The sequence below is a fragment of the Sminthopsis crassicaudata genome, chromosome 3 (assembly GCF_048593235.1).
Source record: "Sminthopsis crassicaudata isolate SCR6 chromosome 3, ASM4859323v1, whole genome shotgun sequence".
In the NCBI taxonomy this organism is placed as follows: Eukaryota; Metazoa; Chordata; class Mammalia; order Dasyuromorphia; family Dasyuridae; genus Sminthopsis; species Sminthopsis crassicaudata.
Window position 1 is genome coordinate 352,248,313 of NC_133619.1, and position 22,030 is coordinate 352,270,342.

A 22,030-nucleotide genomic window follows, 5' to 3' on the forward strand; every position below is an offset into this window, starting at 1 on the left:
TTCATCCTGAGTAGTAAATGACTGATATCAGATTCTTTTCTAAGGAATAAGTTTTGAAAGAAGGAGTAAAAAGGATACTCAACTAAGAACACAGGCAAGGGAGGTTAAAGGTAGGGGAATAGGGGAAACATGTTCAAGTAGAGTGTTGTGATGGTCATACGGTATTATATAGCTTTATGATTTTAATAATCAGGTCACATCTGGAGAATTGTGCCCACTTTTTGGCACCAAAATTTAAGAGGAGCATTGAAAGATTAATGCAGGTAATCCATGAGATATTCCATCAATCATTTATATTTAGTGTGTTACAAGTCTCTTCTGGAAAGCTATAAGAGACCTTAGCAAAGTGGCCCTAAAGGAAAAGTAGATTTTATGTCACGGAAGAAGTAAGTGTGAATGAGAGGGAGAGAGATCCCTTTAGTAAGTAAAAGGGGACAGGCCAGGGTGTCACACAACAGAATAAACAGAATAAAAGCTCCAGAAGGCAACGGTTCCCTCACTGGAGGTGTTCTAGTAGAAATGACAAAGCTACTCTACAAAAGAAGAATTCACACATCAGACAGGAAGTTGAAAAGAAGATCTCTCAGATGCTTTTGCTGAAATTCCAGGAGGAGAGCTAGAAAACAAACCTGCAAATTTCCAGATTTCTTTAAGGACTGCTTCAGGCTTTCTAACACTGGGGACTTTTGCTCTAAGGCTGGCATCAGGCCTTGAGGGCCTATCAGCCTGGGTACTTCCAATCAAATTCACTACCAAAAGGGTTCCATAATGTTCAGAGAAGAGGTACTTTGAAAATCAGATTAAATATAAAGGATAAATGAAGAAAGATCCACCAGAACTGATAAATAAATAAAAGTATATATAGAATAATTGAACAAATGTTGTATGTGTATATATAGATATATACATACCTATTTGTGTCTAATGAAAACCATATCAAAATGAGGAGATAAAAAAAAAGAAAAAATGTATATGATCATTTTATTGTACATTCAAAGGAATAGCAAATTGCACATTATAATAATCTTTTGTTGTACTTTGTTATGTAAAAATGCTTGTTTTATTCCATAAATTAAAAATAAATTTTTAAAGAAAAAAAGGAAAATCAGGTTCAGTGTCTATGCCATACCCAGGATGGTTCAGAAAGATTACCTTCTCCTCTTGAAAGAAACAATGAATAGGAGTAGATGTACCTCTAAATGTACTTCCCAGTCTATGTCCGAGTACCCTAAACTGAGGATTCCTTTATTTCGATACTCAAAATCTCAACCCATTAGTTCATCAATTAAACCTTATACTGCTCTCAGTTTTTCAATCCCTTACCCGTTGTTATATCATTTCTAAGCCCCACCAAACCACAAACCTGTGTTTCTCCCACCCTCTACCTTTTCAACTTTTGTTCTTCTGGTATTGAATACAATTGGAAAAAGTCACAGAACAATGCTGACCGAGTCTACAATAAATTACATTATTCCATATCAACTGAACCCTCACTGTTAGCCTGCCAAAACTTTGACTCTATCCTCCCAAAATAGTTATTCCACACTTTCTCTTCTTTTTCCAAGTACTTACTCTATCATCTTTCCCCTCCATAACAACAGAAAACTTTAATTAAAATTTCAAATCCCCTTTCCCTTTACTCCAATCTTGTAAAGTCCTTTCTCATTGCCAAATCCAGCCTCTTTACTTATATATTTAATGTCATTTCCTTTTATATTTTCCAGGAATTTCCCCCTTCCATCATTACTATACTTTTTCCCCTAAGTCCAGTCTTTCCTTCTCCAGTTACTGGACTTATATGCTGTCTTCAAACATACCTATTATTTCCATCATTTAAAAAAAAAAACCTATCCCTTGAAACTGAAAATTGAGGGGATGCCCATCAATTGAGGAATGAACAAGTTGTGATTATGGTGAAATTCTATTGTGCTATAAGAGTTGATGCTCAGGATGATTTCAGAAAAGTCTGAGGAGACTTACATGAACTGATGCAAAATGAAATGATCAGAATCAGGAGAGCATTGTACATAGTATCAATAATATTGAAAGGATAATCCACTGTGAAAAACATAGCCACACTAATCAATACAATAATCCAAGACAATTCCAAAGGACATGATGAAAAACACTATTCACATGCATAGAGAAAACTGATTAATTCTGAGTGCAGATTGAAGCATACTTATCTTGCTTTATTTTTCTTGCTTTATTTATAACATGACTAATATGGAAATATATTTGTAAGGGGCCTTTAAATGGGTGCCACAGCAAATCGGGAGATTGAGTGGTCCGGAAGTAATTTCTGTGGATATTAGGACTGCCCTTGGGCAGGATCCTGGCCATATTGAGATAGCTTCGTAATGGGTGACTCTCTCGCTGATTGGCTGTTTGTGTGACCTCACAGGCTCTATGTAACCCCACTGCAGACAGCAACCGCCCTCTTTAACCTGGCGTTCTTCACCCTGGCTTCCTAGCCTGGATGGCCAAGCCAAGATGGATAGCCAAAAAAGGTAAGGGTTTTGGTAGTGAACACGTGAGTCTTCTGACCAGGTGTTCACTTGGGAACCAACAAGTCAGGGCATTATGTGAGTAGGTATAATAAAGGCTTTTAAGATTACACATGGTTGTTCTTGAGTGCGCTACCGGTTATTAAACTATAGATTCAAGAGATTGTGGCCAGAGACCTTAGAAGGCCTCAGAGGAGGCGAGCCGGGTAGAGTTCACACTGCAAAGGACAGTGGTCAAAGGTACTCTGGTGGGTCTAGGACAGACTAGTAATTGTAACTGCCAGGAGAGCACGTTACATATATTTTGCATGATTTCACATGTATAATTGATATCATAGTACTTGCCTTCTCAATTGGAAGGGTAGAGGCAGACAAGAAAGAAAGAATTTGGAATCCAAAATTTTAAAAAATGAATTTTAAAATAAACAAAGCATATTTTTAAAAAATTACTTTCATTTGATCCTACCATTTCTTCATGTTACTGTCCTGTATCTCTCCATCATTTCCAAGCCAAATTATTGGGGAAAAGATGTCTATCTTCTCTCCTTCTACTTTATCATATCCCATCACTTGTCAATACCTTGCAATCTGACTTCTATTCTCCCTACCCAATTAAAACAGCTTTCTCCAACTATTTCTTAATTCTGCATTGAATGGTCCTTTCTCAGCCTTCATGCTTTACCTTCCTTCAGTATTTAATATTTCTGACCCCTTCTTTCTGAGTACTTCCTCTTTCCATATTTTCATGTCATTGTTTTCTCCTGATTTTTCTTCTATCAGTTAGGCCATTTGCAGTAGCAGCATGCATATTCTACTCCTAAATATGATTATTTCCCAGGGCATTGTCCTTAGTACTCTTATCATCTCTCAAATTCAACTTGTTTAAAACAGAACTCTAGTCATTCTGCTTAAACTTCCCTTCTTCCTGACTCCCATTTTTCTATTAAGGCTATCTCCTAAAACTCCAGGTTCCAAAGATAAGTAAGAATAATCCTTGACTCTCATTCACCATATTCCCATATACTATCACTTGCCAAATCATTTGATATTTCTTAATATTTTTCATATATATTTTCTTCTTTTTTTGTTTTTCTAAAATTTTTATTTATTTTTAATCTATGGAATAAAACAAAAAGTTCCATAAAAATGGCATAATAAAAAAGTTTATTGGACTTGAAACTGTGTATTATGTACAACTTGCTGTTCACTTTTACTATATAATAAAGTTATGTACATTTATTTTTTCCCTTTTTTTTTCCTCTCCCCCACACTAGAGATGGTCACCATTAAACACAAACATGTATATGTCTGTGTATGTGTGCTATGTGAGTAAAATCATCTTCTACATACTTTTTAATCAGTCCTTTTTCTAGGTGCAGATAGCATATTCCTTCATAGGTCTTTGTAGTTAATTTGGGTATTTGTACTAATAAAAATGATTTAGTCACTCAAAGTTGTTAAACAATATTGCTATTACTGTATACAATGCTCTCTTGGTTCTGCTCATTTTGCTCTTCATTATTTCTTGCAAGTCCATCATTTCATATGGTATTTTTTTCTTTTATCATACTACAACCAACCTACTCCAGACCTCCCAACCTCTTATTTATACTACTGCAAAAGGTTTCTGATGTCCCAGACTCATTTCTCTTCTCTTTAATCCTGCTTCTGTATAGCCACCAAATTAATATTCCTAAAGCACATGTCTGACTATGTTATTTCTCTGCTTGAGAAGCTTCAGTTCCTCTCCATTGTATAAAATAAAATACACACTCTTTTTTGCATTTAAAGCCATTCACCTTACGATTTCCCACATTGAAACACTCTTCTCTAGGCAGAAGTTCCCTATATGTGTTGCCTTCCAGCTTTGGAATGCAAGAAGCTCTTTCAGGGCTGGGACCGTCTTCTTTTTGTGTTTTTATCTCCACAGTTTAGTGCAGTACTTGGCACAAAATAAAATCTTAGTAAATGCCTTCTCAATCATTCTCAAATTGTAAAGGTGAAGAGGGAGTGTATTATAGAAACAGGGGACAGCCAGAACAAATGCACAGAGATGGGAAATAGAGTCCCCTGTATGACTAATAAGCATGTCAGTCTTGTTGGATTTTGAGTGAAAGACAGGGCTAATGTGTGATTAAATTTAATCAGTAAAATGCAAATCTTTTAATGACATGGATTATTTCCCTCAGGCCTTTTTAATCCCAATCTCCTGCACATAGTAGGAATAGTAGGTGCTTAATTAGTGTTTGGATTGAAATTGAATTGGTGACTGGTGAAGAAGTCATTATTAAATTTTCAGCTCAGTTTTTACTTTTCCAATGTAACCAATTCTACTTCCTCTTATCCTCTTTTCCCAGGTCCTGCCTTCCAATCCTTTAATCATCTTTGTGGGCATTTAGAGTTGTGAGGTTAAAAAAAAAAAAACTTTCAAATGTTTCTTATTTTACTGTATTCCTCAGTCCAACCACTGAAGTCAAATATTTATCCAAAATGTGTTGTGCTGAATTACTGGCTCTGGAGCCAATTCTGGCCGAGTTCAGACTCTATCCACAACCCTTGATTACAAGAGCTCCAGCAGAGCTAGAGCTGAAAGGCAGAAAGATGGGCTTGTCAGCCCTTCAGACCCTTTAAAGGCAGGCAGGAATTATTCATTGTTAATTCCTACCACATGGCAAATTAAATTCTATTTAGCTGGTTTTTAAAATATTTTCCTCTCTTGATTTAATAAGGACTGGAGCCATGCCATTATTCATAAACAGGCAGAGAAACAAATGAGAATGAGCGGCCGGCTCCCATAAAGTGTTCCATCATCTCCCTTCTTCTCAGAAACTCAGCTGCACATCTCAGATTTCACTACCCTGACAGCTCTAAAAGCTAGACCATGTTGTTTTTAAAATCTGATTTTGTTTACAGTTACAAATAGGACATGATTTTGTTTCAAGACATTTAAATTGGGAATATGATGTGTTTAATCTTGAATGTTTTTTCTCTGCTCCTGCCCAAATTCCTTAAAACAATGATGTATAGGTGTGTATATGGAAGGGAAGATGGGGAGAGGAGTGCTGGGAGGAAGAGGTTAAGGGTCCCATCCATCCTAGTTAAAGCTTGCTTTCAGATAACCTATACTCAATACACATAGGATCTCTCCTACATCAGTCTCACCTTCTGTTTATGTGCGTACATTGTTTACTTTCAAATATAGTAGCTGACAGACCAGGTCCCCTGGATTGTTGCAAAGAGCCTCCTACCCTGTCTCCCTTCTTCCTCTAAACCATCCTTCATCCTGCATTACCAGGGCAATTTTTCCAAAGCTTCAGAACTTTCAACGGCTATCCATTGCCTCCAGGATAAAGGCTAAAACTCTTCTGCCTGGTTTTTCATGCTACTCTTTCACAAATAAATGGCTCTCACCTATAAAAAACCATATAATACTTAAAGACTGAAATTATTTCATTTTTTATTTCTGTATCCACAGCACCTAGCAACAGTACCTGACACCTAGTCAGAAATAAAAAACATGTTGAATTGAATTGAATTGAAAGATTCAATGCAACATTTATCCCTTCAATAGCATTCCCTATGTCTGGCCTTTTGCAATCAGATGAAATAACATATATTAAAAACTTTACCAATTTTAAAGCACACCTTAAATATTAGCTATTAGTATTATTATTATTTCATCGGCCTTTCCTTTTGCTTAAAACATAACAGTTTTCAAACTTTTTGGCCTCAGGATCCCTTTACAATCTTTAAAATGTTGAAGACCCCTAAAATCTTTTGTTTATGTGGGCTATGTCTATTAATAATTATTGAATGAGAAATTAAAACTAATAAAAATTTTATTAATTCATTTAAAATAGCAATAATAAATTCATTGCAAGCTAAAAATGACATTTTATGAAAAATTCTATTTTCTTTAGAAAGTAAGAAGAATGGCACTGCTTTACATATTCTGAATATCTTTTTAATGTCTAGCTTAATAGAAAGTTACAAATTTCTCATATCTGCTTCTTCATTCAATTTTTTGTGATACACCATTTTCATTGAAATAAATGAAGAAAATCTAGGCTCATGGAGCTATATAATTGGAACATGGAAGAATATTTTTGAGAAGTAAATAATGCAGTAATATTATTATGAAAATTGTTTTGAATATTGAATTTAAGAGTCACAGGGATCCCTAAGATCCCTGGACCACATATGGTCCATACTTTAACAATCACAACTATAATGAACTCTCTCCTAACCTTCTCCTTTCAGAATACTCATCTTCCTTTCAAGACTCAGGTTAGCTAGTAAACATCCCTCTCCCCTACACAATAGAAAGTATTCCTGCTCAAATATTCCCATAGTACTTTACCTGTATCCCCTTTTCCATATCATGAGATCTTTGAAATATCCTCATCTGTTTTTATTCTTTTAAGGGAATTGTAAGATCCTTAAAGGGAGAAATAGTTTTTGTCTTTTTATTCCAGTGATTAGCACAGTATATTATGGTCAACACTTAACAAATATTTGTGGAATAAATTATTAAATACCTGTCTACATGCATCTATTTTGGTATTTTATTATAATGTTGTATGTTTTATATGTATATCAGATTAATCAATCAAAAAAGATTGTTAAACACTTACATATGCCTGGCACTATGCTAAATGCAGGGAACATGATGGCAAAAAATCAAGAACCAAAATTCAATCTCTGCCTTAAGAAACTTACAATCTAATGGAAGAAACAAGATGCAAACAAACAGATATGAGGCAAGCAATATACCACATAAACAGGAAACTATAAACAAAGGGAAAGCATTGGAATTAGGAGGAATTGGGGAAGGCTTCCTGTAAAAAATGAGATTTTAATGAATTTATTTATTTAATATTTTCCCCCAGTTACATTTAAAATAATTTGTTTTTAAAACTTTTGAGTTCCAGATTTTCTCCTTCATCCCACCCCTGGTCCCATTAAGAAACCACATGTGAAGTTATGCAAAACAAAAAATGAAATTTTAATTAAGACTTAAAGGAAACCAGGGAAGTCAGTAGCTAGAGCAGAGAAAGGAAAGCATTCCAGCACAGGGGACAACCAAAGAGTCTGAGAGATGGTGTTCTTGCTCATGAACAGCCAGAAGGCCAGCGTTATTGGAACAAAGAATACATGTCAGGGGTAAGAATACTGGAAAGGTAGGAAGGGGTTAGGTTATGAATGGCATTTTGTACATGTTCCACAAAGCAGTAGGAAGCCAATGGAGTTTTTTTTAAGTGGGGGAAGCAATGTGACATGATCGTGTCTACATTTTAGGAAAATCATTTTTGTGGTTTAATAAGATAGATTGGAGCAGGGAGAGACTTGAGACAGGCAGACCTATCACCAAGGTGATGAGGACCTGCATTAGAATGGCAACAGGGGCAAAGAATCATAGAGTTGAGAATCTATACTTTATCTCCCCAGTTTGATTGCAGACATTTCAAGGAGAAGAATCCCAACCACTAACCAGGATCAACCTTGCACCTAAGTGAAAACATTCTTGGCGCCAATTGTAAGGAGCTGTCGTCTCCAGAAGCTGCTGGATCGCTCTCTGGGAAGAGATCTGCTGTGTCTACTCAAATCTCTCAGACAGATTCTTCTTCCTGTAGTGAACCGTTGTCTCCAGGTAGTTGCTGTTAACTCTTGTCCTTAGAAGTGACTTCCCTTCCTGCAGAGAGCCCCGTCAAGCCTGATGCAATGCAGAGTCTTTCTTCTTGAATCCTGGCTCTGAATCTCCTCCAGCTCTTATCCTTCTCCAGGCCGATCTGCTCTCTGCGCCCAGTGCTGTCTCTTTTTATCCTCCCAGAGAATGGGCGTGGGATAATGCAAGGGCTTCTGGGAAGAACCACCCCAGCCAATGAGCTTGCCCCCTCTATCAAGTCAACCTGAGTTCTCACCTTGTAATTGTCCAGAAAACCTGAATTCTCACCTTGTCACCATCCAGACAACCTGAGTTCTCACTTAGTAATCCTAACACCTAAGTAAGGCATATGGTCTCTTCGATGTTATGGGACACCACAGTTTTTTCTGAAATACACAAGTAGCTTAAGGATGATCTCCCCAATGAGAAATCTCTTTTCCACATTTCACCTATCATATTTTCATTTGGCTTGACATATTCCATTGTTATAATACAATAACCCTCCAGGGAAAATTAAGCCTATTAATCATTCACACCTTAATTTCCATCAGTTAATCAGATTGCTATCATTCTCCACTTTGAAATTTATTTACTTGTAACATTGGCTAAAGAATTAATGACAGAGGAATAGAGAGAAAGAAAAAAAAATATCTTAACCGAAACTCCCATAATAGAAAAAAATCACCATAGCTATTTTTGAATTAATTTATTTTTTATTATAGCTTCTTATTCACAAAACATATGCATGGGTAATTTTTCAACATTGTCCCTTGGAAAAACCTTCTGTTCCAACTTTTCCCCTCCTTCCCCCCACCCCCTCCCCTAGATGGCAAGTAGTCCAATACATGTTAAATATTTTAAAATATATGTTAAATCCTACACATGTATACATATTTATACAGTCATCTTGTTACACAAGAAAAAATGGATCTAGGAAGAAAGAAAGAAAAATCTGAGAAGGAAAATAAAAATGCAAGCAAACAACAACAGAAAGAGTGGAAATGCTTTGTTGTAGTCCACACGCATTTCCCATAGTTCTCTCTCTGGGGGTAGCTGATTCTCTTCATTACTGAACAATTGAAACTTCACCATGACTATTAAAGAAAGTAACACTTTAAAATAAATACAGAGAGACCAATGCTTGGATGTTGTCCAGAATGACCAGCAATTTTCTTGCTGACAGGTATGCAGAATAAAGACATGATTATAGACAAAGTCTAAGACTCAAACCCTAAGACTCAAACCCTAGAATCCTTGCCCCTAGATTTATCTCTATGGCTTCCAGGTCCACTGGAAGCAGTGACAGGAGCTTTATCACCTCTACTTATGTACATGTCTCCTTTGAAATTCTGGGTAGAGTCCCCAAATTATTTGAATGGACACAGATTGGTGATCAGGATCATGACAGGAAGTCAAAGGTAATAGTTTCTCAGGGATTTTCAAGATGGATCCAGACAAAAGTCAAAAAAATCAACTTCATCTTAGTTTGGAGTTTCTGCTGGCTTTTGAAGTGGTTCTGGTTTATGAGAAAGAATGCTACACATGAAGTCATTAAAATCTGGGTTCTAAGAGACGAAGAGGGAAACTCCAAAGCATTCTTTTTCTATGAGCCAGTTGCCTCCCCTTTGTACACCTCAAAAATAATAAGTATTATCCAGTGAAAGTTGCAGGAAGCAGCTCTAACATATTCCAGTTCTATGATCATGCATAAATCACAACCTTTTTGTACTTACATTTCTTCGTCTATAAAATGGGGACAGCAATATCTATTTCAATTACTTCAGCCGTAGTTGTGAAATTAAACAAGAACTCCTATAAAACATTTTGCAAACCTTACAGTACTATATTAATTTAGATTTCATTTTGTTGGCTGATTTCTTAAGTGTGATGGTTCATAGCTTTATTTAGTCTATTACTAAAAAGAGATTTAAGATTTAAGATTTCTTGCCTTCTTTCAATATAACATAAGGTCCTTGAGAGCAAGGGCTGTTTCATTTTTATCATGTAATTCCTAGAACCTAGCACAGTGCATGACACTCCACAGCACTTGATAAATGTTATTTGATTGATTAATTGCCAAGAAGAGACTTTGTACACCCAGCCGACAGTAGCAAAAGGCAACAGATATCTCTGTAGAGGTTGAATAACTGAAGGAAAAAAATTACAGACGAGCAGCTCAGTGATCGCCAAGATCCGAGACTCAAACTCCAGCAAAGAAATATAGACAGCAATGCAATTATGTCAGTAAGTTACTCAGGAGCTCTGTAACATCTGAAGAATAAGTTGCCCTTGCCACATGTGTGCCTTCCCTGAATGCATCTTTGCCACACTTCATTCTTATATGGATTTCCCTTCATGCATGTCCCCTGGCAATACTTGTTTCCCATACCTACTTTCTATGCTTATTCTTTGTATGTATGTCTTCCTCCATTGTTGGTATTATAATCTTAAAAGAGTGCACTCATGCATGGAGTGGGATTTTTTCTTATCACTAAATTTGCTATGCTATTTGATTAAGTGTCTTTTACTTTTAACCTACTATGTCTTGTGGCCTCACACATCAGGGAAGATTTGTAAACTATGGGTCTGAATGAATGCTGCCCTCAAAATTTCTGGGACTCAAAGTGAGAGTAGGGGAAGCAGGAGTAGGAACATGTGCTACACAGAGACTAAAATTATCACCGGATTTGAAATTAGAAAGGAGCTCAGAGATTACCTTGTCAGCACTACTCTCATTTTACCCACAAAGAAATTAGGAGATTAAGCAAATTGCTCAAGGTCACATAAGTAAGCAACACAGCTAGGTTTCTAATTCAGGTCTTTGACTGCAATTCTACTTGTTTTACGACACTACAATATTAAATAATGAATGTACCTGCTCCCCTTTCTGCCACTACAAGAAAATATATCAAATACACAGGGTAAATAAATCCCTAGCTAAGGAAAAAAGCATTCCCTGAAGATAATCAAACAGCTAAGCCAGGCTCCTTACACAAAAAATAACAGCAGCTGGCTTGCTCTTGTCTAAGGAGTCATATCTCTTAGGCTCCTGCCAGGGGCTTTTAATTCGCTTCAAGTTCTTTGTTCCTGTGATCTGAGGCAGCAATGACCTTGGATTTGGGCCTTCTCCATTCTTTCCCCTCCGGAGTTCCTTGATAAAGGATCCCTACTTCATTAGATATAGAAGGGCGAAGGGTAGAGAGCAGCTGGAACTTTGAATGCCTCGTTGTTAGACAGCGATCTTCCATCACTACCATTGTCTTCTTTTGCTCTCCCTAAGCAATGATCTCCTCAGTATGATTAGTTTCTGGGGATGGGAAATAGAAAGGAAATGAAATGAAAGCACAGTTGCCTCCTAGAGAGAAAATTGGTACATAATATATCCCACCTCACACCCTCAGGTATGGAAAAACAAAGGGAGAAAAGGATACCAAAATGTGCCCAACATTCAAGGAGAAGAATCTGAAGTGAAGAAAGGAGAAGGCAGAGATTCCTGAACAAGGTAAAATATTATCTGCCAGAAGTTCATAATTGTCTCATTTACCCCTTTGGCAGTGTGGTGAAGCCAGACTCCTTGGAATAAAGGTTCGTATCTATACTCATGATTAAAAGAAATGCTAAATTTCATCTACAGGTGAGTAAAAATAAGGATATATTGTTTTCTTTTCAAGTTGGCAGCTTTCATGAAATTTATCCATAGGGTCTAGTACCTCAGTTTAAGAAACCTTGCCCTACAAAAAGTGATCGTAATATGTTTAGAAGACAATGAGGAAAGCATCCTTACTCAAACAAGGAGTTAGTATAAGGGAATAAAGTGAAATGCACCCCAAAAAAGAAAGCGCAGATTGTGCAAAGCCTTGATTGCCATTGCCTCAGACTAGTTTAATCTCTCCTAATTCTGCACCCATTGAAGATTTTTTGACTGAGAGATGACATAATGCAAAGAGTTTTCCTAAATATTATTCTAATGACAGATAGAGATGCTGTTTTGCCCACCCCCTGCCCCTTGTATCAAAATCAATTCTGATTCATGTAGCAAGACTGGTGAATTTTTCTCTAAAGGAGACCAGATGGAATATATAATTTCTTCTTGCTCTGACTTTGGGATATTTCAGGAAGAAGCCTGAGGGTGATTTGTTTAACCATACCCAAATACTCAAGAGAAAGTATGTGGGGTGGAGGAGGGTCTAGGAGAGAACAGCTCCCCTCACCACCACCATCCATATCTATCATACACTCAAGACCCTGGAAACCAGTAAGAAATATTGATGGAATGCAAATGGTTACAAGCTACCAAGTACACTTACTTAGGGAGAGAGGATCCTGTTTATCCGTCATACAAGAAAAAAATCTTTCTCACAATCCCCTGGAACTCTCTTGTTCATGAGGTATGTGGCCAGGGGAACTGGTTTACAAAAGAAATCTTCATAAAAATGGAGGTACTCTGAATTAGAGGCCATTACTGAGTAATAACTACACTGGTCAAGACAGACTCTACAAATTATTCTTTTTTCTATAGATCAGTTGCTTTTCCTCCTCCCCCCTACCTCAAAGAGATTAAATATTCTATATTGGAGTCAAGGAGAACTTTAGGAAGTGAAGCTCTGGAAGAACTGAGGAGTGGGAATTGCATTGAATAAGCATCTACTGGGAGCTGAGGAGAGATGCAAAAGGCAGCACTACAGAGATCAGCAAAACAGACAGTGATAGAAAAATACAGGGATGGAGGGAGAAACCTCAGCTCTCTTGTTATTGGGGCACCTACCCACATCACTACAGTGTACCAATCTCTGGCAGAAGGGTTGATCATTGGTGCTCTGTTTTCTATGACTCTGATATGAGACCTAGTCGTTTTCAGTAATTTGAAAATAAAACTGATCATGTATTGCCTTATGATTCTCTGTCATTTTTAAAGGGAAATGGAAAATATCCTTAGATAGAGACATCAGACACCAAATTATCTGTGTAGGAGCAACAAACAAGAAAAGTAAGAGAACCCCAAAGTGTACGGGGTCCCTTCATGTCAGGAGAAAGTTTCTGACAAAAACACCCATTCTACATGCCACTTTTCACTACCAGCTAGTCATACAGGTGTTCCCAATTACAGCAGAGCTGCAGGTACAGAATACCAGCTGTTCCAGTGACGGGATTTTATATGTATGATATACTCAGGAGACAAATCCTAAATTCAGTGATTTTGTTTATAGACTCTCCCAACTACTGCTCAACGAAAACCCAGGATTTATTAAAGCCAAACTATGTCTAGTATCTTAGTAATAATATACAAGAAACAATAAGTACAGCCACAACTTTTCTGCCCTATTAATGACTAACTTTTCTCTATGCATAGATGAATGGTTATGATAGAGCATTCACAGTGGGGATCAACCTGAACTTGACATAACTGAAATTCCTTGGATGGCCTGGTTCAAGTCCACTGCTTCACACGTGGAATGCCAAATGGAAGGGAGTGTGAAATCATGCCCAGCTTGTTTTTTTTTTAAAGAACACACATACAATGGAGGAATTATCCAAATTGTCCACCCAGTCTGTTACAGAGGGCACACAGCAGGCTAACATCAGCACTATCCCACTTGAAGACTAAAGCAGGTATATTTGCTAAATTAAGAATTTGACAATGTTTGTCTGTTGATTTCTACCTTCCAATTCTGTCCAATTTGTCGAAACAACTCACAGAATCCTCAGGAGTTTCTTCATACACAAAAGAAAACCTCTAATTTTAAAAACAATAGTCCTTTGTGAAAACAGTATTGAGCTCTTAACTTCTAATGGTGAATTTTCAAATAGCATGGAAATCTGGTGGAAGAAGAATTCTTAGGAAGAAGAACAATTCTATTCTTAAGTTTCATTATTTAAACAACCTTTTATTCAACCTGTGCATAAAGTTGATGCTACCTCCCACTTTCTTTAATTTCCATAGTTCACCTTCTCTGCCCATTCTTCTCTCCTTCTCCCTGGAAGTCAACTTTAAAAGAGAATAGGTATGTGTAGAGAAATATTCAAGCAAAGTGCATAACCTAGCATTTTATTCCCTAGGGTTTTATGTTAAAAAGCAGATTCAATAACTTCTCAGAGAATAGTAGGGAGTCTCCTAGTTTTATTTAGTTAGTTAAATTAATTCCATTTTAATATTTCCATTAGCCATTTAATTCATTCTAAAACCTGGCACTGCAAAGTAATAAAACCTTCCAAATATTGACAGACAGAAAAGTAAATGTCACCCAGCTCTAACCATCTGTTTTTCCACCAAATTCCTCCAGATAGAGAGCTTGCTATCATAATTTATTTATCCATTAATAATGGGCCTAGTTTTATCATCACTTATTCCCATCCCACAATTAAGAAAAAGAACGATAGAGTCTTCACTAAGTCAATATCTGTGTTTGGTAAATTTTGAGAATCCATTACTTGGTCAGCAGGCTAAGAATGCCCAAAAAGGGTTAGGAATATACTAGGTAATGAAGCATAAAATTCAAACAAAAGCACAATGACATTTTTTTCAAGGAATCTATGATCTCATCAATATAGGTACTCCCTCCAATTATGCAGGTATGATCTCCTCCAAGGCTTTTCTGTTTTTCAAGACTCTCATCAAAATGCTTCCACAAATTCTCTCTGGGAAATGTGTCAAAAGGGCAAGAGGTTTTCCTCTAAATTGGGGATCTAATTAACCTGGGATCTGTAAACATTTTATTGTTTATTATTACTATTTCAATATAATTCATTTCCTTCTATGTGCTTTCTTACATTATTCTGAAAGGAATTCATAGACTTCACCAGACTGTCACACACACACACACACACACACACACACAGAGTTAAGAAACCCTGCACTAGATATTATAGTTTCCAAATGAATAAATAAATGTTATTACTTGATAAAGTTATATAAAGTATTTCTTTGATAATTTAATTGGCATAGAATTAAAAATTGTAAATTAACATTGGCAGTATTGTCACTTATTATACAGGCACAGTCCAGTCACTGGAACTATCTTTAGCTATTTAAGTTATTCTTCATTTCATTCAGAAACACATCTCAATCAAATCCATACAAGCATTTTGTATGCTTTGGGAGATTGATCCTCAGATATTTGATATATTTTGTATTTATCTGAAATGATATTTCCCTTTCCCTTTTTCCCTCTTAAATTTTGTCATTATTTTAAATACAAATTCTATACATTTCTAAGGGTTTATTTCAGAGCCTGCAACTTTGTTGAAGCTATTAATTGTCTCAACTGATTCCTAAGTGAACCATCATACTATCCACAAAAAAAGATAGTTTTATCTTCTCTTTACCTAGCTTTACATCTTGAATTTTCCCCCTTGTCTTATTGCTTCTGCTAATATTTCTAGAACTTTATCAAATAATATTTCCCAAATACTGGGAAAGTGAATATAAGTATTTAGTTCAATGAATCTGTGATTTCATCAACAAAGGTATTCCCTCCAATGATGCAGGTTTCAACCCAATCATGACAACGCTATCCTGTATGACTGTCATTCTAGCCCATTCCAAGTCTTTAAAATACACATCTTGTGTTTATTAGGAAAAGTTCTAATGTATTCTTATTGCATGTTAGGTTCTATTATTATTGAGCTTATACCTCAAGGAATGCACTGATAACAAGAAAGTCCTCATATAAAATAAAATATTTATAACAGCACTTTATGTGATAGCAAAAAATAGAAACAAGGTAGATGCTCATCAGTTGGAGAATGGCTAAAAAATTATGTTTTATAAATATAATGGAATATTACTGTGTACAATAGAATACTGTGAACAATATATGAATATAGGGAAGCATGGGAAAATGTACAAAAACTGATGCAGAGTGAAGCAAGAAAAGCCAGGAAAACTATGTATAATCATTACGAGAAAAAACATACATACATATAAGGTGAATGTCACAAAAATACAGAGAATAAACATGGCTCAAAAAAAGAGATAGAATAAAATATCCCTACTAGTTTGTAGATGTATTGGTCAATTTAACTGATTTTTTTCCTCTTCTTTTTTTAATAGGGAAGGAAAAGTTTTAAAAATATTTGTATGGCTCTTGGAAGGTCTGGAAGAGATGATGGATTATAATGATATAAAAAAGACATCAATAAAAACATGTTTTTATAAAAGAAAACAATAAAAAAAATCCCCAACATATACTAATGGAAGACACAAATTGATCAGGCTGTCCATCAGCTATGCCTTACACTTAATACATAACCAATCGGCCATCACTTTTTTAAAAAATAGGCTTATGTCACTAAAAAACAAACAAACAAAAAACTAACACTTTTCTCTTCTACCATTAGCACACCACACTTTTATTTACGCAGATCCCCAAGAGGAAGGATCATCCATCAGTTCACAGTTTGGATTCTCTTTCCACAAATCTACTAATGGTTTGATTTAATATTTACCAAGAGGCTACAGCATAGCAGGCTCTGTGAAAAAGAAAAAAGAGTAGGGGATAAAATGCAAATGAAGTCATTCCCTATTCTCTAGAAATCTAATTGCTCAGTAAACAAGGGCAACCCATTTCAGCAATTGCAACAATTAAGAGGCACTTCACTGCTTGTTGTCTATATTGTTCATGCTCTGGATTAGGGCCAGAAATAATATTTGTAACCAGCCCCAGTTGACCCCATAGAAGGAGGGACCAAAGTTCTGACAGAAGTCTAATCCTACTATCTTTTATGAATGAAAGATGTTTTATTTATTTCAAAATTTTGCAAAGTGCTATTCATATCTATGGGATGATAATGAAGACCTCTGGGTTTGAATTTAAAAAAAAACCTGGGCTTGGATCCCACGTCTGCCATTTATTAGCTATATGACTTTATATAATTCACAATCTTCCTGAACTTTAGTTTCCTTATCAGTAAAATAGGGATTAAAAAGATATATTACCTACCTCTAAGGCTACTGTGAAGTTCAAATGAACAAATTTTTGTTTAATGCTAAATTATAAAGTGCTATATGAACATGAGATTTTATATAGCTAGATTACTATGAAACTAAGTCATCATATTTATTATTGTCATTTAATCATTTTCCAGTCATATCCAATTCTTCATGACCCTATTTGGGATTTTCATGGCAGAGATACTGGAGTGTTTTACCATTTCCTCTTCTAGTTCATTTTACACTCAGGAAGATGAGCCTTCCTACAGCCAACCATATACTCTATCTACTGTACCACCTAGCTGTCCCTATGTCACCTACTTATCATCATGTAGCTATTATTATAGGTGTTCATATCTTTCAGGATTGTTCTAATAGAGGTACTCAACAGAATACACCATTTAACAATTTTCTTTTTTTCTGTTTGATTCCTTTTTTTAAGTTTCAAAAGTATTTTATTTTTCCAAACACATGCAAATAGAGTTTTCAGCATTCATTTCTGCAAAACTTTGTATTCCAAATTTTTCTTGCTTCTTCTCCTAACTCCTCTTTCCTCAAGACAGCAAGCAATTTGATATGTTAAATATGTGCAACTCTTTCAAACTTATTTCCATGTTTGTCATGCTGTGCAAGAAAAATCAGACCAAAGGGAAAAAGCATGAGAAAGAAAAACACACAAACAAACCAAAAAGGTGAAAATAGTATGCTTAGATCCACATTCAGCATCCATAGTTCTCTCTTTGGATGCAGATAACATTTTCCATCCCAAATCTATTGGAATTGCCTTGAATTATGGCTTTGCTGAGAAGAGCCAGGTACATCACAGTTGTTCATCATTGTTACAGTGTATAATGTTCTGTTGGTTCTTCTTATATCACTCAGCATTGGTTAATGTAAGTCTTTTCAGGCTTTTCTGAACTTACCCTGCTCATCATTTCTTATAAAACAATAACATTCATTACAATTACATTCATATATCATAACTTATTCAGCCATTCCCCAACTGATGGGCATCCATTTAATTTCCAGTTTTTTGCCATTCCAAAGGGCTGCCACAAACATTTTTGTACATATAGCATTTAACAATTTTTTGTTACCAAATAATTTGCCAAAATCCTTACAAGCATTCAGTTAATTATACTTCACTTCATTATAAATACAATAGACTCAAAGTCTTTTGTCTTGTTTCCTTTCTACCCTTTCCATGGTGGGCTTTCCCTTCACATGAGTTCCTTTCCTGATCATTGTAAAACTCATAGAACTTCCCCATTTCAGTGGTACCAAGCGGGATCAAAATCATACATGCTTGTTCTTCCTTTTCCCCCTTCCATTTCTTTTATTTTTAAAATATTTTATCAATATCTTTTGTCTTGATATCATAGTCATTTCATTTCTAACATTTGAAGCTTCCCTTGTGATAAAGAAAAAATGTAAGCAAAAGCATCTAATACAGTAATTGTATCTGATATTGTATATAGTATTCTAAAAAGTTGTCTACCTCTCTGTCATGAAGGAGATATGTTTCATTAGATATTCTCCAGAACTATGACTGATTTCCCTTTTTAGATTGATTTTATTAATTTTTTTTCTCTTTATATTGGTCATTTCTCACTAGTCCCTTCATATTATTGAACTCTTCTTCTAAAGAACAAAAATAACTAAACAAAGACATCTGATAGAGCACACTTGGCCAACAATGTGTACACAAACATACTCTCCTGATAGTCTTCCACTTTTCTGCTATGGAAGAACTATGTGTTTTTTCTTTAGCATTCTTACTAGTCTTCTCTTTACTCAGAGTTCAATTTCCTTTTACAATAATGATCATTTCATTTGTGTTATTATAATAATAGTATATTTTGTTCTCTTGCTTCTATTTATTATTCTCTACGTCAGTTCATACAAATCTTGCTGTTTTCCTTAATTACTTGTCATTTCTTGCTATCTAATACTTTGCTATTAAATTTATATACTAAGAGGTTTAATTTTTTTCCAATTAATGGACACCTACTTGTTTCCAATTCTTTGCCACAACACACACAAAAAAAAGTGTTGCTATTAAAATTTTGGCACACATTGCAATGTTGTTCCTATCTTGGACCACCTTATGTTATATTCCCCATAATATAATTACTGGGTCGATTGTTATAGATAGTTTTGTCAGTTTTTTATATAATTTCAAAATGACATACAGAATATTATTACTGTATAGCTTCTCTAACTGCATATCAAGTGATATCTTGAAAAATGAAGGTATCAAGAAACAATTATGAAAATAATTAATAATTATACGAAAAAAATTATAAAGATAAGACCATAATCTCTGGGGTGCAGCTAAAGTATTTCTTTTAGGTAATTTTTTTCTGTGAGCACATATATTAAGAAAATAGAGAAAGGGTAAATAAAATGAATGTGTTATTTAAAATATTGGAAAATCAACAAATAAGCAAACCCAAAGTAAGTACTAAAGAGGAAATCTTGAAATTGGAAAAAATAAAATAAAGGGTTGGTAGAATTGATAAACCAGAACTATATAAACTGGTTAACCAGATAAACATAGAACCACAAAAAACTGCTTCTTTGAAGGGAGAGGAAACTAACATAAATAAAACATTCTTGAACTTAATACAAAAGAAAAAGGTAGAAAGTCAAATGAACAAAATGAAAATATGAGCAAAATTACTACAAAGAAGAAACAAAAGTATTTGTCAAAACCATAGTATATCAGTATATTTGTCTTCTTCCAGTTCACAATTTTTGGCATTTCTGCCAATTTGTATAATGTGAGGTGAAATTTATGTTTTCATGTGTATCCTTTATACCCTTTCCATCCCTTCCTTTTTAACTAGTTCTTATAAATTATTTCTTTGTAGCCATAATATCTCAATTTTTTACAAAATCTTGACTGGTCCATTCTAAAGGTCTTTTGGACATTAATTGCTACTGAATCTCTCTCTTTGATCATTTTCTTGTGTGGATTCTGCGTCTCCCACCTCAAACACCCCTTGTTTGCTGGAGCAATTTGCTGTATACAATTCTCCACATAAACCTCTACAGAGGTCTATGAGACTGGAAGGAAAGAGAGTAATAGCCTTATATGATAGTCAAGAAAACTGAGGCACTTAGATAGGTTATGACTTGTCCCCATCACATATTAACTTAGTAAATGAAGAAAGTTCCCAATCTCTGCACTCACCTCAGAGTTCTCTCCACTATAAAATATTAATAATATTTCACACATATGACATTTTGAGATTGGAAAGCACTTCACCAACAATTCTTTGAATTAGGGACTTTACAGATGATGAAGTTGAGACTCAGAGAGTTTAAATGATTAATCCATAGTTTAAACTCAAATACAAATAGGGCCATTAGACCATACATAAGAATCCCTGATTGTACATATTGCCTTTTTCAAAAATCCTATAAACATTATCTATATTTTATTGTATTTTTATTTACCCTGCCAAATATTTCCCAATTACATTTTAATCTGGGCACAGAGTTACAATTCAGATATAAGTCTCCTGATTCCAAATCCAAAGTTTTTGGGTTTTTTTTAACTATAAAACATTAATAACAAATGGCATTTATGAAACATTTTGAGGTTGGCAATGTGTTTGAGTTATACTGTCATATTGTATAATCTTAATACTTCTAAAAAGTACTAATAGGTCTCATTATCCCCATTTTATAGATGGAGAAATTGAGACTCAAACATATTAAATAATCAGCCCTTAGTGGATACTAATAAAGGATATGAAGTTGGATCTAAGACCTGATATTCTAACTCCAACTTTAGTGTTCTTCCTTATGTTTCCTTTCCATGACTCCTCAACACTGAACACTTTACCCATCTTAAAAGGGAAATCACCTGCATCATCCCATTTACAACTTGAAATCTATATCTGAATTCCAGGAAAGCAGCTAAATCTTTACTGGAATGCCAATCTTCATGCATATGTGGACCATGCTAAAAAACTCATCAGAGTTTTTTGCATGACTTACAGAGCTCTTGTGGTCTTAACTTGGGCTGAGGCTGTATTGGTCCAGGGTCCTTGTTTTGCATGTACTTTCTCCAATGTGTTCTTTCTTAAGCTGTGAGGTGAGAAGAATTTGCAATGAGGTACAGCCTCATTGCTCTAACAGCAATTTTCTCCATTTGTTATCTACAATGTTTGGTCCTTAAATTATCTCAACAAGTCCTGCTGACATCATCCCTGGAATTAATGAAGCTCAGCACAACCTGCTAATCTCCCAGCCAGGGGAGGGGGAAAGAATTTGGGTTTGCAGAGCCAAAAGACAAGTTCATAAATTTTCATTAAATTACTAGATGTTTGTAATTTATAGGCAGGCCAAGATGGCTTGGGTCTCTAAGGAACTGAAAAATGCTCTGTAGAAATGGCTTAATAGTAGAGAGAATGAGGGAAGTGTTAATTTGATGATTTTGTGGTTTTTTTCAGACATTGAGGTGCTATACAATAGGATGTTCATGATCCTGTGATAATGGGCCACCTCCTGGGTATAATGGGGTGGAGATAGGAATAGGGAAGAGACTATTAAGAGAGGGGGCTTTAAAATTTTTATAGAGCTATGATTTCACTTTGATGGGCACAATGCATCCATGCCTTAGCACATCAAAGGATCCCAGATTTCAGGGATGGAAGGGATCTTCTAGGCCATGTTATCTAGTCTCCTTCCATTATAGATCAGCATATGGAAATCTAGAGCAGGGAAGTGAATTTGCCCAATGTTGCACAAAGAAGAGGTGGAAGAATATGGTCTCTCTAATTCCTGAGAAGAAAGTTAGTGATAGAATGACTGCAGGAAAACTGTGGAGAATAAGGAAAACTAAGTAAGCAAGGTTAGTTTCAGGATAAAGAGGGGAGATCCAGCAAGTATTCAGCACTGAATATTTGAGATTTCAAC